The sequence below is a fragment of the Sesamum indicum genome, linkage group LG6, assembly GCF_026168435.1.
Source record: "Sesamum indicum cultivar Baizhima isolate 11 linkage group LG6, ASM2616843v1, whole genome shotgun sequence".
NCBI lineage: Eukaryota > Viridiplantae > Streptophyta > Magnoliopsida > Lamiales > Pedaliaceae > Sesamum > Sesamum indicum.
This window is the reverse complement of record NC_142662.1, coordinates 718,265-725,372: the sequence shown is the minus strand read 5'-3', so window position 1 is coordinate 725,372 and position 7,108 is coordinate 718,265. Positions and strand designations below refer to the sequence as shown.

Below are 7,108 nucleotides of genomic sequence, written 5' to 3'. Positions count from 1 at the left end.
AACACGATAGCAATCCACTTATTTTTATCTCGGACAAATAGCAATCCGTCCTAAAAACCTGAAAACAAAACTGTTGATTTATACTAAAAGAACGGTCTACAAATCTTCGGACACACGGGGTCGACTATATACACCGGCGTTCCCTATATGTTGATGATTATATGTCTTACTTTATTCAAATCTAACTTTATACTTTTACCTTAAACATTAAAGGGTTTTGATTGAGGAGCATCCTAGCGAGCTTGACACGTCACAACTCCACCGATGAGAAAACCATCAGAGTTGGGGTTGCAAGATGCATCAGACAATCACAACTCAATCAAAAAATGAGTTGATTTATACCGTCAAACGCCATCATAAACATAGTATAATTTCAAAAAAAGGTTTTTAGAACTATAATTGCTGGGCTAAACTCACCCATAGAAAGGGGTAATAAGGAAAAGAGACCATGCTCATATCAACGACTACTCTCACATAACACGATTATCATAAACTTAGTGAGTGATTATTAGTAGAGCGTTGACGAGCCATTCTTGATTTCTATCAAGATTTTCGTACAAAGGGCAAATATATATATAGAGGGATATTGATCATTCGTAATACAAAATTCAAATACTTATCGATACATTTTATTTTTTGTAAATTTTTTCGATATGTCCACATATGGGACAATGTAGCCAAACCTTTACTGAGGAAGTAGGGTTCTTAGGTGGATATAATAGTTGAAATTGATAGGTTAAGAGAGAATCTGGCCCTGTGAAGAAGGTAAAAGCCTTTTGAAACTTCAAATGGCTTCTTCAAGACATGGAATGGCCATCCAGAAATGAATGTTAAGTACAAAAGGATGGAATGCTCAGAAATCATAATGCAGAGAAATAAAAACAAAGAATTCAAGTACAAAAGTAGTTACTTTAGCAGACAGTGCTCCAATCATATCCTGGCATCCAACTCACCATAACTATTACGAAATACTGAGAAAATCGCAAGTAAAATCAGACATCACGGTTTTTTCATGTACCAAAATTTGTGTCGGACGGACCAAAAAGACACCAAAAAGAGGATTACGTGTCAACCATTGACGCATAGTTCTGTTAATCAAGAAATGTCCCAAGACGAGTGGAAAAAATTGACAATGCTGCATTTTAATGTCCCTTGTCCTGACGTGCAGAAATATATATTAATATTTTTATAATAATGTTTTTTATTTGAAGTAATGATGGTATGCTGACAACTTTGAATACTTAGGTTAATGCAGAAATGTAAAAACAGCTCAAATGGATTTTGGAATCATTAGAATAGGGTTCTGAGTTGTATATATCATGGCCAGGATTTCATGGGACATTTTGTTCTTGTTTGAATATCAAATGTTTGTATGCCGGTCTTTTTAGCGACAATGTTTTGAAAATCGAATTGATTTTAAATTGGATAAATTATTTGATTGTTAGGTTGCTAGAGTGAACAAATTAAATCGGCTTAAAATAAAGATTGATTGGATAAAATACATAAAATCTTTCTGTATTTTAAAAAGTCGGCTAAAATCTTCTTTTTGTTTTAAAAATAGGCTAAAAATGCCCCAGTATTTTGTAAAGTTCAGCAACAAACACCCTTTCTGTTAGTAATTAACGGAGAGTGCATTACACGCGCTCTTTGTGCCTGTAGGAGTATTTTTTAAGTGTTTTTGACCTTTTTCTTAGGTGTTTTTTACTAAAATATAATTTTTTATTTTTATTTTGTTTTTGTATTTTTTATAATTTAAATTAAAATGTTAAATTATTATTTAATTTATTTAATATTAAATATTAAATTAAATTATATTTAAATTCAAATAATTTTTATAATTTTGTTAATTGTTAAATCTAAAATTATTTTTAATCAATTAAAATACATATTAATTACAATAATTATTATTAAAATTATTCTTAATTAGCTAAAATATTTAATTGTTATAATTATTTAAAATCTTCTTAATTAATATAATTAAAATTAATTAAGAATTAAAAAAAAAAGAAAAAACTTAACGATTTTCGCCCCTTTTTCGCTGGAAACTTGTTTTTGTGTTTCCGGCACCATCTGGACGAGTTTCTGACGGGTAGTGGTACTATTAGAATTCTCTCTTTAAGATGAACATTTAAATACCTTCAATGTGAGTTTTCGTCAATCGAAAAGACTGTGTTCAAGACACAACTGTCGAACATATTTGCTGTCGATTCTTCGTTGTCAGGTCGAATCTTGGTCTCAGACCATCACCATCAGACTTGTCTCTTGAAGATGATTCTAATGAGATCGAACTCATTTTTGGTAAAAGTTTGTGGAGATACGACGGTTTTAAGAATTCGCACCGTCATGATGGAGATGGTGGTGAGGTGGAGGGGGGGTGGAGTGGGGTAGTTAGTATTATTTTTTATCTATAATAATAATATATATTTTTTATTTTAAATTATTTATATATAATATAAGTTAAATAATTATTGAATCTAGGCCTTTCATTTTTTTTAAATCTAATTCTTGAAATTAATTGATTAGATCTAACGATCAATATTTGATAAAAATAATCCAACGATCATTAATATAAGAAGCAATATATATTAAGTAAGGATATAACAGTCATTTTATAAAAAAATTAACACCGTCAGTTGGATTAACGAAGACGCGGCAATTAAGCTGAATTTTACAAAACACAGGGGAGGGGGTTTAGCCTATTTGTAAAATAAAAAAGAGTTTTTAGCTAACTTTTTACAACACAGGGGGATTTTATACATTTTATCCCCGATATATGCATATATATATTATACATAAGGGATAATCACATTCCCTTCTTTTAAAGTTCGGTATAATTACATGTAATCTTCTTGTGGTTTGAAAATTTGCATCTAATACTCCTGATATTTGCTTCTGTTAGTTAAAATTTATCGAATTTGGTATATTAATAAAAAAAAGCCAGAGAAACGTTCATGTTTACCTTAATTGACTTAAAACTAATTTATTGTAAGTTAAATAAATTTTTTTATGATCAAATTACCACTATTTGACTCACAATAAGTCAATAATAACAAGTCAGTCAAGGGTAAATGGTCATTTTTCATTCAGTTTGTTTATTATTAACAATACATTTTGACGAATCGAGAAACCTATTTATTACATGAAAACAAATCTCAAACATACCATGTGAAATTATGTTCTGTATATGTTTTCTCCATTTAGGAGAAAATATATAAATACAACTACATTTAGGAAAGAATCCTATAAAAAGAAAAGCTATATATATAAAACTTGTATAATTAATAGTACATCATCCCTATACTCAAGAGGTCTATCTCTACAATCAAGAAAATAATCCCAACAATTAATGAGATGAATCCTATGATTAATGAAATGAACACATGTTAACACTCTCCCTCAAGTTGGAGCATAGTTATCTATCATGCCCAACTTGCCTATTATAGTACTTGAGACAGCTTTCGTGAGTATATCGGCCACTTCATCTTCTGACTTGAAAAAAGGAAATTGAATAACCTTATGATCTAATTTCCTTGATGAAATGCCGGTCAACTTCAACATGCTTGGTACGATCATGTTGTACAGGATTCTGAGCAATTTTTAGAGCTGCTTTATTAGGATTAATAATATTTTTGGTCTAATAAGTGAATTTGGTTTAAATTTTGGTCTCATACTAAGGTCAATTCGCACATTGAGTCCCATATATGGATTTTCTTTTTTCAATTTGGGAATCATTGAGGGATTTTCGTCCAATTGATAACGACAACTGCTATCTCATTTAGTCATTATAATCAAAATAAGGGTAAATTATATTTTTGGTCCCATAAGTGGACCTATTTTCAATTTTGGTCCCATAAGTGGACCTGTTTTCAATTTGGTCCCACACGTAAATGTGCGAATTGACTTGAGTGTGGGACCAAAATTGAAAAAATGTCTACTTATGGGACAAAAAATATAATTTATCCTTATTTTGATTGTATTGACTAACGGAAAGAGCAGCTACCATTATCAATTGAGCGAGAGTCCCTCAGTAGTCCTCAAATTGAAAAAAGAAAATATATATGACACTCAATGTGTGAATTGACCTGAGTGTGGGACCAAAATTAAAAATAAATTCAATTATGGAACAAAAAATGTAATTTTCCCACTTCATTATCACAATATGGATTCATAGGTTTTGCATCCTCAATTCCCAAGTCTGACAGAACTCGTTTAATCCACAATAATTTACATATGCCTTGTGCCATACCTCGAAATTCACCTTCTACACTTGACCCAACAACTTTTTATTTCTTGCTTTTCCCGAGTTACAAGATTTCCTTCTATAAATGTAAAGTAACATTGTCTGGATCTTCTAGTTGTTTGGTCACCTACCCAATCCTTCAATGTTTGATACACTATTTTTTTATAAGAATAAACCTTTTTTTGGAGAGCCCTTCAAATACCTTAAGATTCGAGTGTTCTTCACTCGGTTGATGCATATATTGATTGACAATACTTACTGCATAGGCTATATTCGGCCTTGTGTGAGATAGATAAATTAGCCTTCTGACCAATCACTGATAGCAACTTGATTTGGAAACATTTCAAGCTTATGATTTATTTCTATAGGTGTTTCAGCTGATTTGCAACCGAGCATTCCCTTCCGTTCTTGTAATAGCTTCATTTCTTCTGAATCATCTCCTGTTAAAACCATGTCATCAACATATACAACCAGAGCCATCACTTTCCCTTCTTTGTGTTTTATAAGCAAAGTATGATCTGCAATACTTTGTTTATAGCCAAATGTTTCCATAGCTATGGAAAACCTCCCGAACCAAGCTTTGGGGGATTGTTTGAGTCCATACAATGACTTCTTCAGTTCATAAACTTATTTTGTGTTTTCTGGATCAAGTCTCACACCTGGTGGCGGCTTCATGTATACTTCAGACGTGATGAGTACATACATATGTTAATATAAAAAATAAAATATAGCTATTATTTTTTATTTTTTATTTTTAATTATATATGTTTAACCGATCACTCAACTCCCAACCAGAAAATGACATAAACATTCAAAATTCAGTACTTAATTTTCAATTTATGTAATATGTTAGGCTCTTTTGAAACTTATAATGTTAACGTTGGGATATGAATGATATGCTTCAACGGTGGAACCGCTTTGAAATTGAATATTTCTTATATTATAAATGACAAGCTTAAAAATCGCATAATTAAATATTGTTGATCACGATCAAATAAATTAATATAAAAACTTAAATTTTGAACGTGATTAAAAAAGATTTATCGTGGGCCTAGTTAGGACTAAAGCATTTGTCATGATTCTTAACTATGAACAGAACATTTGACATGATTTTTAACTATAAATAATTAATTAAGCTCGTTTATTAAAATAACAACCATCAATAGTGGTTGGAAAAGCTATAATTAACTACTATTTGAAACTCCATATGATAATTTTATTATAAATAATTAAAATTGGTACAAAATTTGGATTGGGAGTGATTTCATAAATCTAAAAAATCATGATTTGTGTAATTTTCAAATTAAAAGATTTATATGAGGATGCAGCATAAACAAGAAGGTGTCGTGGTGTAGTTGGTTATCACGTCAGTCTAACACACTGAAGGTCTCCGGTTCGAGTCCGGGCGACGCCATTCTGTTGTGTTATTGAGTTACTATAGTTCGTTTAGGTTTTGCAACACTGCAGAGAAATCATCAACTTCAAAAGTATAACTATTTTTTAAAATTTTGTTTCATTTTTTCATTCAACCAATTTAATCCTGAATGTTATTTTTTCAAAGTATAAAATTGTAAGATAATATGTTTATTAATTATATTAATTACTTTTCACATTAAATTTATATACTTATTAACTACTTTCACATTGTTCATACTTACTCCATCTATTTTCTTGCCATATTATGTTTATTTACTCTTATTAATTTTTTTATATTATATTAATAATATTATCCTTACTAGGTCAACGGTAAAATTACATTTTTAGTCCCACATAATAGAGGGTCGATACTTCTGTTCAATCGTTTTACACAATTTTTCGATCCCTAAATTAGTTTTTTTCGGCACATCAATCCCACGGCACAATTTCGATAGGAAAAATTGAAAGACAAATTCACGTGTTCTATATCAGGCCATTATATTTGGACCAAAAGTGTAAACTCGTCTAGTTTGTGGGATGAAAAATATAATTTTCACCTACCTAGGCAAAAATATATTGTCCCTGTGGTGTGGAAAATGTAGTAAATTTTTTTGATTCACTCTCCATCTTAATCTGATAAAAATTGGATTTGCAATCGAATTTAGAAAACTCTTTTGCCCCTTTAATGCAATCAATTAAGTGTTCTCTACTAGGAATGTAATAACCATCAAATTCTAATATTTTATTAATACCTTGGTAGTTAATTATCAACCTGGGTTTATCTCTCTTTATCTCACCATGGTTTCTTATCAGAAATCCAGGGCTACTGTGTGTAGAGACTCCAGGTTCGATGAGTCCAAGACTGATATGCTATTTGATAATCATCTGCATATTCTTCTTATCCTCTATGTTCATCTAGATGGGTTTGTATCAAACGTACTCATACTTGCATTTTTTTTTTTTTACTTTCAGAGTAGCTTCGGATTTTTTTTTTTATCCCATCAGGCCAGAGGGTTTTTACTAAAGTTCTTCTAGATAAGTTTCTTGATGTTTTCAAGAGAAAGCTTGCTTTTCTCGCTAATTTCTAGCAATTTCATTTCCAGCAGTGTTTCCTTAAGGTTTCTAATTTCCTCCTCAAATTCCTTATAGAAGCTATCGCTGTCGATAAGTCCTTGTTACCTGAAAGAAAAAAGAACCTTACAAAATTTTCTCTTATCCATTTTTGGATGATCTTGTATCAAATCACCACATTTGCAGTGAAAATTTATAGGCATTATCCCATTAAATGCCTTTTCCCTTCACAAACGCTTGTATCTCACTACCACAACTAGTAGTGGAAATTAAAAGATTCCTTTGATTATTCTGCATATATCTTGCAAATATTTGGATGAAATTGTTATCTAGCAAGATATTGACACCTGTATCATGAAAGTAGATAGGAGGTGTTTTTAC

At 30.8% G+C, this 7,108-nt stretch overlaps 1 non-coding gene across 1 annotated transcript; it reads left to right on the top strand.

Annotated features, from left to right (window-relative positions):
- The first annotated feature begins 5,580 nt into the window (after nt 1-5,580).
- Nucleotides 5,581-5,654, top strand: TRNAV-AAC (transfer RNA valine (anticodon AAC)). The gene has a single exon. It is a non-coding gene; the product is annotated as a tRNA-Val (tRNA).
- Nucleotides 5,655-7,108: the final 1,454 nt, after the last annotated feature.